Raw genomic sequence first — 13,594 nt, forward strand, 5'->3', positions numbered from 1 at the left:
GCTACTATGAAAAACAATATGAGGTACGTAAACAAAAGAATTCATAATTTTATTTTATTACCATAATTTGTGTTGAGTTTCATTCATATATATGTATTGACCCACTTCTTTAAATTAGATGTGGCAGATGCGGGATGAACTCCTAGCACATGATCGCATACGAGCTATTCAAGAGGAATTGGCAGGATTCTTTCTTGACCACGTCATACATAAAGCCGGAGAATACCATGTGCAAGTTGAAATAGACCTTAGATGTTAGGGTTTGTAAGAGATCTTATATTGTATATATGTAGCTAGTAGCGTCGGATAGATATACGAAAACTTGTTGTTCGACTAATCTATCGGAGAAAGAGAGGTCACTTCTCTCTATATATGTTCATGACGATCTTGTGTACTTAATGGTTCCTTCATTTGCTTACTAGCTAGCGTGTCGAGTTCTCTCTATGCGTATAGTACCTAGCTAGCATCAACCAAGCAAGAAGATAAGAGAGGTCACTTCTCTCTATTAGCTAGCTAACACAATATATGAAACCCCTAAATTAACCCTTCAAAACCCCCTACCCCCCCTCTTCAAACCCCCCAGCTCCTTCCATATGCTGACGCGTGGATGCCTTTTGGTCCCGGTTGGTATTACCAACCGGAACTAAAGATCCTCCTGCCTGGGCGCCCCGCAGCGGCCATGTAGAGCCCTTTCTGTCCTGGTTCATAAGTGAACCGGGACTAAAGGTTTTGGACTTTAGTCCCAACCCTTTAGTCCCGGTCCAGAACCAAGGCTAATGGGCCTCTCGAACCGGGACAAATGACCCATTTTCTACTAGTGGTCCCTCTATTCCCCAACCTGAGGGCCGCCGGGATCCGGCACGAGAGCGCTTCAGAGATGTACGGCGCATGAGGAAGAAGATCATGATCGATAGTGCTCTTTTGAAGCAAGAAAACACGGTGCAGGTGGCGGCGGATTCCGGCTGGCATCGTATGGGATTGGGGGATCAACCATTGTAGAGGAGGAGGCACTAGTGCAGAACCGGCCTTTAGCACCGGTTCGTAAGGCCCTTTAGTGCCGGTTCTGCAACCGGCACTAAAGTGTGGGGACTAAAGCCCCCCCTTTAGTACCGATTCAACACGAACCGCCACTAAAGGGCCACCACGTGGCACGAGGCGCCGTGGTCTGGGGGACCTTTAGTCCCGAATATTTTTTTTGAAATAAAACAAAAACAGTCCACCTACTGGGCCAGCACGGCCTGCATATGACTAGAAACCCAACCTCTAGTTGGGCCAGGATGCAGGCCCATACGGCCCAATAGGGCCCACATGGCAGAAGACTTGCAATAGGCCCACAAAGGCCTGCTTAGAGAGGAGCTCGACACGGTAGCCGTGACGGGCTTATAAACCGGTGCGAGCTAAAACCGGGCATGGGCAGCCCGGCCCGACGACCTGGCCCGAAAAACCCGGGCCGGGCCGGGCCGGGCTCAGGCTCTGTTTTGCGGCCCGAAAGATAGTTCGGGCCGGGCTCGGGCTTCAATTTTTCCATATTTCGGGCCGGGCTTTCGGGCTTCGAGCCGGGCTTGCACGTGCGTGTACTAGAAAACAGCACTCGGGCTGGGCTTTCGGGCTTCGGGCTTGATTTCGGGCCGGGCTCGGGCTTGAAAATAGGGAGTATTTCGGGCTTCAGGCCGGGCTCGAACTTGAGAAATGAAGGTCGGGCTTTTACAAGTCCGGCCCGAAACCCGGCCCGGCCCGACATTTGCCCGGGTTTAGTGCGAGCTCCTCTCAACTAGCAAGGTGGGACTAAACATTGTACACTGCGGGTGGAAGTGCACCCCTTCAGTACCGGTTGGTGGCACGAACCCGTACTAAGGGGGGTCTTTAGTACCGGTTAGAGCCACCAACCGGTACTAAAGGCCACCACCTTTTTAGTACCACCGATTCGTGGCACGAACTGGTACTAAAGGTTCGCCATGAACCGGTACTAATGAGCGCCGCCCGCCTAGCCGTTGAAACCGGCACTAATGGTCACATTAGTGTCGGTTCAATTACAAACCGAGACTAATGAGCTTCACATTAGGCCCTTTTTCTACTAGTGAGGAGGCATTGTCTTTTTTTCTTCTACTTCAACTAAGTGGAATGTCCAGGCCCACTAGGCCCATGTCCACGCTTTTTTTTGATGGGAGAATCCAGCCTCGCCTTCCCTTTGCAATCTCCTCTCCAAAATAAGAGATCCATGTGACCTTTTTCCCTAAAAAGGTGAATTCTTCTTACAATTTTTTTGCGAAAAAGACTCGAATGTACTCCCTCGGTCCCATTATATAAAGTTTCTTATAAGAAGCCCTAAGCATAATAAAAGGACTCCGCATCACCAAATATCGTGAACAACATCGATGTGTCATTTTCGTCGGAGCTGGCTTGACTTTATCGATGACATTGGGGAAGTCTTTGTGATGTGACCCTAAGGACCAGTGCCCCACAGGCACAGTCGTTGCCATTGAACCCTTGAGTCGATCTGAAGCGCTTGTACCAAATTTTCCCGCCAGGCATGCACAACAAGACCCTCGAGGCTGGCGGCCGGCGTGAGTGGTGGGGCGTGCCCGGCCGCACCCTCGAGGCCGTCCTCGACCACATCAAGACCGGCAACACGCCGTGCCTCGAGTACACGCCGCGCCCGTCGTTCTCACGCCGCCACGGCAGCTCCTGGACGCTGTGGCGAATGGAGCCTGGGACTTCCTCCTCGTCGGGCTTGCTCGCTCTCCTCTGGCTCGCCGGATCTCCGCCCCATCAAGCCAGAGCCGGAGGAGGAGACGCCGCAACGTCGCCGCACCCGCAGCGGTACCCTCGTCATCCACGAGGGCGTGCACGAGGGCGCCCGCCCCTCCCCGCGCTCTCTCCGCCTGGTCCGGCCGAAGACCGAGCCAGGGCTGCTCCCCGTGAAGTCGGAGCACGCGGAGATGGCCGCCGACAATGAGGCCACCCTCAAGTGGGTGAGGGAGGACTACGCCTGCGAGCAGGTGCTCTGCCAGCGCCGCGCATGCGGACCACGTGAGGAGGGTGGTGTCATCGTCCTCGACAGCGACGAGGAGGACGAGGCCGGTCCGTCCAACCCCGCGCGGGTCGGCGACCCTGGCCAGGGTTGCAGCAGGGACGGCGGCGGGTCGGGCGGGGCGGGCGGCAACGACAACGAAGGCGGCGGTGACTACACCCGATTCTACAAGCTCCTCGGCATGTAGAAGGCGGGCGGCGGCCACAGGGTAGCAGTAGCAGTAGTTTGCATGTTTTAGGCATAGTTCTAGGCGTCGTTTAGGCGTACTTTTTCATGTTTGTACAAATTTCTACGAATTATCGCCGAGTTTGCATAAATTTGTTTGAAAATTCGCCGAGTTCGCGCGTTTCCTGGGGCAGCCTTGTGGCGACGACTGGGAACGCAATCACCCCCAACGCGCCAACAAACACCAGTTCGCCCCCAGACGGCTCTTTTTCGGCCTTGTGGGGGCCCGAAGGGCTGGAGATGCTCTAAAGCTCATTCATCATGCCTCAAACATCATCCTTTAATTTGTCAGCTTGTTCTTGTACTGCACTATATATGATCTCATATTGATCGATACTCTGTTCTTGTACAATAGAGCAGTAACAGGGTAAGTTAGAACTTCACCTACCAAAGAATAAGCTGAATCAACGGAGTTTTCGGCTGTAGCGCTCGTCATTATCCATCTCAGAGAATAAGAGCATGTCCTTCCTTTAGCAATAAACCATCTCTTCTAATTTGTTGACATGGAGGTAACAAATCATCTAAATACAAACTTTTCGCTCTCAGCTTTCACACTGTCTGAGTATCTGCATTGTGTGAGCAGATCATTTAATCAGTACATGACAAGGAACTAACTTCAAAGTAAACATGCCGTGCGTATATATACCTCCATCAGTCGACGGTTGATTTTTTCGCACTCATTCTCAACAAGAAGTCCTAGTAACCTGATCCTTCGCGAACCATTTGTAATATCACCAAACATAATAAGAGGATAAAATGAGGAAATCCATGGAAAAAAAGAAGATGGTGATGCCGTAAATTTAAATGCTGAACTATTTGCTCCTGGTCAAGCAGTAACTGCTACAGCACCAATAAACCTATTTACATGGCAAACAAGGACCCCTCTGTTGCAAATCTTTCAGCATCTCAAAAAAGTTAATTTTCAGAGCTGGAACTTCAGATGGATAATTTTGAGTACAGGGTACATCTATGCAAGTTGTCGGTCTACTGAATTTAACTAAATCGCACACCGATGATAAGAAAGGGAATTTGTTCATCTTGTTAATTTTCCTACACCAAATTCTCTTTCATCCCCCAACATCAACCTCGGAGACATCAATCTGGAGAGTAATATGGACACTGGCTTTCAACGGGGATAGAACAAGCATGAACATGCATGGGCAGCAAATGTCAGTCAAAATAAACACAACTGTTGTGTATATGGTTGTACCTCCATACTGAGTGTTCCAGAACATGCAAGCAGATGTTAATGGCTGATGGTTTCCTGTAAACTAACATTAATGTTCATAAACCTGGAGTTAATTTCTTTTGGCTGTGACTGACTTGGTACTTTGCTGACTTCTGTACTCTAAGGGCATCTCCAGCCGCGCCCCCAACAGGCCCTCCCCAGGCGATTTTGCCGCGCCGGCAACAAAAAAAAGCCCCAGTCGCGCCCCCAGAAGCCCGTTTTTCGCCGGCTCGGGCCAAAACTGGTGCCGGCGGACCCAGGCCGAACCCGGCGCCCTGGGGGGCGCTTGGGGAGCCGGCGCAAGCGAAAAAGGCGCGTGGGCCCGCCCTGGAAGCGACCCGAGGGTCTTTTCCCGCCGTTTCTTGACACTTTTCCCTCGCATCTCTCCCGCTCGCTCGCCTTCCTCCCGCCATTCTATCCCTTTCTTCCGCTCGTTCTCGCCTTCCTCCCGCCAAACCCCCTCCCGCTCGCCGCGAAGAAGCACGCCATGCCGCCGAAGAAGTACGCCATGCCGCGAGCGGCGGCAACCGCGAGTGGCGCCGTGGCCCAGCCGAAGCCGAGGAAGCCGAGGGCGCCGCCATCGAAGCCACCAGGCCTGTCGAACGCCGAGTGGAGGGTGGAAGTTCAGCGGCGCGAAGCGGTCACCACCGACAGGCGGAACAGGGCCATAGCCAAGAAGGCCCGCGACACCGCGGCACGCACGGCGGCGTCTTCCTCATCGGTCGACCAGGCGGGGATGAACCCACCCGTCGTCAGCCACGCCCAGTACGCGCCCTGGGGACAGCAAGGCGCCGGATCTCCATGGGGTTCATCGTCGCTCGGCCTGGAGCCGACCAAGCCGAGTGATTCGTTGCGCACGACGCCCCTCTGTTTTTTGTAACGCCAGACTACGTCCGATCGCCGGATTTGCGGCGTCTTTTGAGAGCGGGAACGACCAAGTTTGAATTTCCCGCATCCTGGGGCCGGCGCGTGGGGGCGTGACTGGGAGCTAGGTCGCCCTCAGGGGCCGAACTAGCGCCGGCACGCCCCCAGGCCGCTCTATTTAGGCGCCCTGGGGGCCGAACGGCTGGAGATGCCCTAAGGGCCTCATTCTTAAGGCCGGGCAAGCGCCTCCTCTCTAAAAAAAATACCCAGGACAGGTTTTGACTGACATTTGTTCATAAACTGGAATTATTAAACAACAAGGAAATATGTGTTTGCAAACCTGGAATAAATAAACAACGCTGAACTTTGCAGAATTTTCAAGCTGTGATGGAGGGCGCCCGTCCCAGGAGAAGAGCAATCACCCATGAGAAGGCTCCTAGGTAGTGGACCAACAGTTCACACTATCACTGTTCCAGGATCATAAGATGCCTTTCTAGAAACATCATTGTTCTTCTTTAGAATAGCTAGAACAAGGTGGTCATAATAGGGAATGCACAAAGGAATGTATAATACACAGAGAAATGTATATATATATATATATATATATATGGATAAAATGATTATATAGGGAACTTCCATACTGATACATCCTCACAAGCGGTAAACTGGAGAGTAATATGGACAATATGGGCTTGTCAACTGAGGCAGAACAAGCATGAACATGCATTGGCAGCAAATGTCAGTCAAAATAAACACAATTGATGTGTACTCTCTCCGTTCCTAAATATAAGTCTTTTTTAGAGATTTCACTATAGACTACATACGGAGCAAAATGAGTGAATATAAACTCTAAACTATGTCTATATACATCCATATGTAGTTTGTAGTGGAATATCTAAAAAGACTTACATTTAGGAACGTAGGGAGTATATGTTTGTACCTCCATACTGAGTGTTCCAGAACATGCAAGCAGATAGGATGATGAATCATATCCTCTGGTTTCCTGTAAACAAACATTGATGTTCATAAACCTGGAATTAATACCCAGGTTCTGACTGACATTTGTTCATAAACTGGAATTAATACACAGCAAGGAAATATGTGTTCACAAACCTGGTACCGGGCACAGCTAAAATACTGAACTTTGCAGAATCTTCAAGTTCTGACCTCCCTCTTGAGAACATCAACATTCTGGAATTAATACCTGCCCCAAGAGAAGGCTCTTAGGCACTGAATTTATTGTGACCGGAATTCTTGGTAACCTGTTTTGTTTCCCAATTCTTGGTCATGGTAACCAGAATTCTATTCAGTATCATAAAATGCCTTTCGAGAAACATCAACATTGTTTCTTCTTGAGAACAGCTAGAAAACAAGATTTTCATGATAGGGAAGGCACAAAGCAACGATATATGACGCAACTAATGCACGGAGAAATCTGAGGATAAAACGATTAGATAGGGAACTTGCACACTGCTACATTGCCAGATCATTACACCTGAATTTACAGACCAACCACTCCATTAAGATACAATTTGCCCATCTACTGGATTTTTCTGATTCAGCAAATAGGCAAATTACTAGCTGATACCTGCGCAGTGGCACGCCGCGCCTTGCTTATTGGCAGTGATATGTGTTGTTGTATAGCAAGTAAATATTCTTATGTTGATGATTTTTTTTTCCGAAAAAGAGATTGGCATGATTTGTCCGGCATTCATTTTTTATGGGATGGTGATCAAAGGAAGGGAGAAAATATTGGTTGGCCGTTTTGATCAATGAGATAAATGTAAATTTTTATAGTTTTGGCTCTCTTCCCTTTAAACTTGGGCGGAGTGTATGCATGTTATATGAGACATATGTGGATCGAGTCCTTATACATGAGGTTTGATGTGTGGATCAAGCTCAAAACATGTGTTATCGATGCACACGTGTTACATATTCATGTGAAGGATGATGATACAATTTGTGTAGCTTGTGGCACAATGGGTTTCTTTTATATATGTATTGTTCGATCTCGAATGTTCTAGCCTAAGGGAAATGTTGCTAAAATAGGGATTCGTTGTGTCTGCGGCATTGCATTGTTTCTGTATATTGTTTTTTATGTGGACTAAAATATTCATAACCTTGGAGCTATACGGATGCTATGTGGACTTGAGGAAATAGAGTGCAATACATAAAGAAAAAAAGAAGCTTTTATTTCTTATGACGATAGAGTAAATGTTCTACAGTGTTCTGGTTTTCCCTCTGTGATAGTGTAGTAAATAACTTGACCGGATTATTGAACTTGGTTGTGTGCTGGTGTATGGCCAATATATGGATTGTAGGATCATTGGTAGCTGAGTGTTGCGAGCACATGTGATACAATCAAATATTTCGTTTGGGTACAGGTGATACAATCAAACCTTTATTGGGTTACATTGCATCACCTTGGGCAGTATATAAGTCAGGACTTCGAGAACATGTCAAGTTTATTTATTGATGTCATTGCGCCCTTGTGCATTTGGTAGGAGGTCGATGAGTTTAAATAAGGTTAGCTACACGCTGCTTGTGAAGTGTGCTGAACGGTATCTTTTGTCAAAACATGGATTAACAACAATCGTGGGAGTTCCACGTGATGAGGAATGAAGATGTGAAGCTTGCATGATGAAAAATATTGCCCAGATCTAAATGACATACATGTACATGAGAGTAGAGGGATGTACAACAGAAATCGATAAGAATAACAGACTGAAAAACCTTAACAAACTGACTGGCTAACAGTACTGTCAGTGCTACAACATGAAGGATCACTCCCATATTGTGCAGAAGTGTACACAAAGAGCACCATAGTATATGTATGTTCCTAAGAATATGAACATCCATGAGAAAGTAAGAAATTTGCATACATTAGGAGCTCGTTTCAGCATGAAATAGTTGACGTGTCGTCATATTTTCTCGGTAACAATTGCAGAGCATGATAAGAAGGATAAAACAATACTAATAGACCAAGTCTATACTTTGTGGGAACTTGAGGGACCAAAAACATACTTTTCTCCTTAAGTTATTCATTGAAAAAAAAGGAAAATAGCTGCAACCAAATGTCATTGAACTGATGGAGTGACATATGAGAACACCCCTCCCAACAGAACATTCTGACAAAGAGGATGTTCATTTTTCAGACTTTCTTGCAGAGCCCGTGTAAGCTCCCTATCTTCTCTAAATGATCATCAATACCTGGTTCATAAAAAAAAAGAGAATGACATAACATTAAAATGGTGCTTTCTATCAACTCTTCATTTTTTACAGCCTCCTTAACCTACAACTGCTATTCCAAGATAGGTTATTTAATGACTCATACCACCAGGCAGTAGAATATAAATTAGAGATTATCAGAACTGGTTTAGATTGGATAATACAAACCTAGTGTTTTCCTTCATTTGATCTTTCTCTGTAAAGAATGGTACAATAGTGCGACAACAATGAAATAATTAAATAAAGCAACATCAGGTGACTTTGTAGTTCGGACAATTCACATTATCATTTCAATTTGATTTCAATTTGTACTTTTTAGTTACTTTACTTCTCCCCAATAGAGCACCTAATATTCTGGCGCCATCATGAGTTTGCTTCTGATAAGAAACAAAGAGCTATGTACTCGAATTACTAAGAAATTGTGTATCTTCACCATCCGTATACGGATCCAGTGTGAGACCATCACCTAGCTACTACACGCATGCATCAAGCCCACACATCACACATGCAGCAGCAGCACGTAAACGCGACGCAACGGCCCGCGCAAGCAAGAAGCACGCCGCACACAGCAAATGCGCGGCAGCAGGGCGCACGGCAAGAGAGCAAGGAGAAGACAGTCGTGCGCTCACCGTCGTGCAGTTCAAGTGGAGGCGAATCGACAGGAAGCTGAAGAACTGTTTGTAAGGGTTTCCGCGCTGATATACCGAAGGCAACAGATCCCCACGGCGACCTCACGGGCCGGAAACGTCGGGGTGCCGAAGATAGGCGCAAGGTCGACGCGACGGCTGCGAGCTCGAGATGCATGCGGGCTGGGTGAGCTTAGGTGGAGAACACCACCTCATGGTCCCACGAAGGCGAGGACGGCGCGCCGCCGCGGCCGGAGTTCCGCATCCCGGACGGACACGACATCGGCTCTCCTGCATGCGCCATCGTCTCTAGATATGGGTCCGGTGCCGAGAGGCATGAGCCGGCGAGGTGGAGCAGGAGCGTGTCGCAGCTCTGCCCATGTTGTCAACGGCCGTGGCGTTCACCATATTCAGATCGAAGAGCATCGATGAGGAGGAGCCACAGTTGTCCTGGCAGTCCTCCTCGATGGTCGGGAAACAAAAGAGGACGCCGGTGGCTGGGATGGCAGCCCCGCCGCCGCTCCACGACTCATGTTGGTAGCCTCTGCCGCTGGCGCCTCGGAAGTGCCCTACGTACGCCATCGTCCATAGTTGCTGCATATGCCATAAGCTGGGTCACGCGGAGAAGAGATGGGAATACACCAATAGGGACGGCAGCGGGAGAAGAGCGGGAATCTCGGCTCTTGGATGGGGAGGGTTGTGAGGAGGCGTGGTACGCCACTCATGTGCCACCACGCGCATGCATCAGTCGCCGTCGCGCCACGAGCTCCGCCCGTCCGGGCACCGTCATGACCACGCGTGAGCTCTGCGGACGCACATGGTTCACGGTCGATCTGCGAGCCACCTGCACATATTGAGCCCCTTCATGGGCCATGGCCTCGTGCTCCCACCGTAGTGGTGTGCTTACCTTGTGACAACCATCGTCATGGCCATAGAGTGCGAGCCATGCTGCACGCTGCCAAGTCCTCGGGATTCAGCGGAAGGCGAGGCGTGCAGGCGCCTTCTTCCTCTCCCTGGACTGACGACCCACCACACCAGCGGGAGGAGCTGGAGAAGCACCGGCGGGCGTTGAAGCCACCAGCAGGAGCTCGGGGAGGCAGATGTTGCATCACGGGCCTCCAATGCCGTTGAGCTCCATGGCGGCGCGGCGCGTAGAGGGGCTGGGCGGGGAACGGAAGTGAGAAGGGGAGGAGGACATCGCACGCCTTATATAGACGGCCACGCACATCGATGCACCTACGAGAAGCAGCGATCTAAGCGGCGACCGCCTGAAAACAAATCAAAGCTGGAACGGCACCCCCCTTTGCTAAAGAAAAATCAAACTACGAAGGGTGAGTATTAAAAGGAGAGAAGGTAGCCAACCAGGAATTGCTCCCCACAAAAACTGCTAGGTCCACCCGGAATCATACACACTCAAATCCCCCAGTAATTGGCGTGTCAACCTCTGATTGGTCTGATTTTTACTGATTGGAAAAAAGTCAAAAAAAAACAGAAAAAAGAAACCTGGCTAGGTTTAGTATATTTAGAATACAGATGACAAGATACAAGCAAGACACACGGGCTACAATCTCTTTAGAGGATCCCTTATGTGCATAAGGGTGCCACATCAGGTCTAACCAATGAACATGCATACCATGTGCAGAGTGTTACTTTTGCTGGTTCAAAGCAGTAACCTTGGCAAAGAGCTCCTTCAAAACCGAGGGATAGGTCGAGACAACATAATCCCAGCCATCAGTTGCCATTACTGCTTGCAAAGACGAGGGGGTTTGGACTTGGATAAACTTGAAGCACGCCTCCTTCAATCCCTGGCAGTGGTGCTGCTCGGCTAGAGCAAGAGTGGACATCACCATCCTGACACATATGTGCTCAGATAACTGCTCCTCGCAGATGCACTTGAGACGTTGGACATCATATCTGTCAGCCGCTACCAGCAAGTTTTGAAGCCACTGCAGCCATATTACATTCTCTATTACGTCTTCCTCTTCTTCTTGTCCCTGTTCCCCAACTCGTGACATTTCATTCTCTGATGCTTCCACCTCTTGTCCGTTGTCCTCCTCCATAAAAGGAAACGAGTCTGTGTAGATAAAGCTAAGCAAAGCCCTGAACACGCTTGCTTCCATGTCTTTGATGTGTATGACACCGGTCTGAGCAGTTGTCTCCTTCATGGGGCCAAAGAGCTGTGCCATGAAGACTTTAGACCGGGCTGCAAGCACGCATCGGTGTGCAGCCAACTTGTCCCCGCCGACCTCGAATGTCACATCAGCACCCGCCTCAGTTTTGAAGAGGATGTTAAAATCACGGCAAATGTCAGGCAAGCGCGCCTTGGTAATGGTGGCAGCGGCATCATCATCCCTGGAGTTGGGGTTGCAGACCATGACGTCGCACCGGACGGTCAAACAATCATCCTTTAGATTTCTCTTCTAAAATCCTGCTCCATGCTCTGAGAATAAGGATCGAAGCTGCATGCTTCAGTTTGAGCAATGTAGACTGGATTCTGCAGCTCAACCTGATCGATGAGACTAAAAACGACCTTGGCTTCCACAGGCTGCTTCTTAGAATCGTCTTGGATACAGGAAAGACGGACATAAACGAAGTCGGCACAAGTGTGGTTTTCACCGTGGGGGCAGTAGAAGAGGAGCCAACAATGGCCTCCCACCATGAAAGGACGGGAGCTGATGCTCTTTTTGGTTCGCGAGTAGTCGTGGACCACAAGCAGATGGTACCCGCAGTCCGCGCTGGTTCGGACAGTCGACTGGGTGTCGGGCCACAGCTCGCCGTTGGCCACGACGGATACGCCGGCGAACGAAGACATGACCCGCGAGTCCACCGGAAATCTATCTACTCGCCGTCGACACTTGAAACTTTCAGAAATGGGATCGATGTGCTCGGGGGCTAACCTGGTCACGTCCCCTCGCTGCGTCGCGGACGGCGTTTCTCCCTGGGAACAGAGTTTGCGCCGCCGCCCGTGTCGCTCCTCGCCAGAAACAGAGGGAGTTTGCGCCGCCGGACGCTCCCCGCCGCCGCCCGCGTCGCTCCTCGCCGGAAAAAGAGGGAGTTTGCGCCGCCAGCTCTTCGGTGACTGCGGCCTGGGCCTGCTTAGATTTAGGGTTTACCCTCGGTCACCATGTGGATTGGGCTTTCGTTTTAAGGCCTTACAGCCCACGAGATGGATAGCCCATCATCGGTCGTACGTGTGAAACAGGTCGGGCTGAATTTTGCAGGAGTTGAGAAAAAAAAAACTTAATTTGTACTATTTTCTTTTCTTTCAACATTGTACATTGCACTAAAATGTAATTATGTGGATTCAAACAAAAAAGGACAAGGGCCGCGCTAGGCGCCGACCAACCGGGGGGAGGGGGGGGGGGGGGTGGTGACGGAGCCGTTCGATATGGCTTCCCTCGGCAGTTGGATTTGTGGGCCTCCTAGCCCAAAACTCGATGCAACAAATTTTCTCATCGTTTTGTTGCAATGATGCCCCCCTCCCCATGACTTGGGGAGGAGGTCTTCCTCCCTTGGTGCGCCAACCAGGGAGCTCCTCCAACTGGTTTCGCTCCCCCAAGCATCTCTCACAAGCTAAGGGGGTGCCACAACCTTATTCGGCTCATAGGGCCCATTAACTTTCCCCTATGTGGCCTTTAGCTATTTTCTTTAGCCCATAACCCCTAAATAAATCCTAGGGGACTCTTAATCAATATTAGAGACCGCTATTATTTATATTACATCCTTAGAAACTATTTCTGCCTATATTTTATTTCCCAGTATTACAAGGTATTCCCTGAAACACTTCTGCCCGGTAACCCCAAAGCGCTTTCGGTTTCTCTCGAAACATGATCATCACAGAACACTCGAGCTAGTCCTAGAGGCTAGACAAAGAACCAGGTTTTACCGTTTATAACTCTACATGTGCCTATATGTTTTCCTCTAAATCACATATTCAAGAACCATGTCAGTTATAGCATAGAGTAAAAAACATCTAACTATAAATCTGAAAATAAATAATACAAATATTATTGCATCTAGGGCATATTTCCAACAGCTAGATGATTTGCTTTTTTGCTCCTTATTTATCATGAGAGGAGATGTTGTAGGATCTCAACTTCAGTCCTCCAATGGAGATGCTGGATCTCAACTTCAGTCATTAACAAGATAAACCTAGACATCATCAAGAAGCTATTCATGAGGAGGAAGGAATTCATCAAGAAACTATTCATTAGGAGGAAGCAACATGTAATAATAGGAAACATGATCTAGTACTACTGGCATGTTCTATTCCATGGATTTGATCTTTTTGCAAGAAAGCATGTTCTACTCCATGTACTAGTTGCATTTTCATTTCATGAATTTGTTCTACTCGATGATCTTGTTATTTTGCAAGAAAGCATGTTCCTGAAT

The 13,594-nt window shown here is 48.9% G+C and overlaps 1 long non-coding RNA gene and 1 pseudogene across 1 annotated transcript; both read right to left on the reverse strand.

Moving 5' to 3' along the window:
• Window positions 1-8,057: 8,057 nt before the first annotated feature.
• On the reverse strand, window positions 8,058-12,270 carry LOC123162475 (uncharacterized). The gene is made up of 2 exons (XR_006481291.1): window positions 12,100-12,270; window positions 8,058-8,558 (listed from the first exon to the last, which is right to left on the reverse strand). It is a non-coding gene; the product is annotated as an uncharacterized lncRNA (long non-coding RNA).
• Window positions 10,725-12,034, reverse strand: LOC123162474 (BTB/POZ and MATH domain-containing protein 2-like; annotated as a pseudogene).
• Window positions 12,271-13,594: the final 1,324 nt, after the last annotated feature.

This window comes from Triticum aestivum, chromosome 7B (genome assembly GCF_018294505.1).
Source record: "Triticum aestivum cultivar Chinese Spring chromosome 7B, IWGSC CS RefSeq v2.1, whole genome shotgun sequence".
NCBI classification, from domain to species: Eukaryota; Viridiplantae; Streptophyta; class Magnoliopsida; order Poales; family Poaceae; genus Triticum; species Triticum aestivum.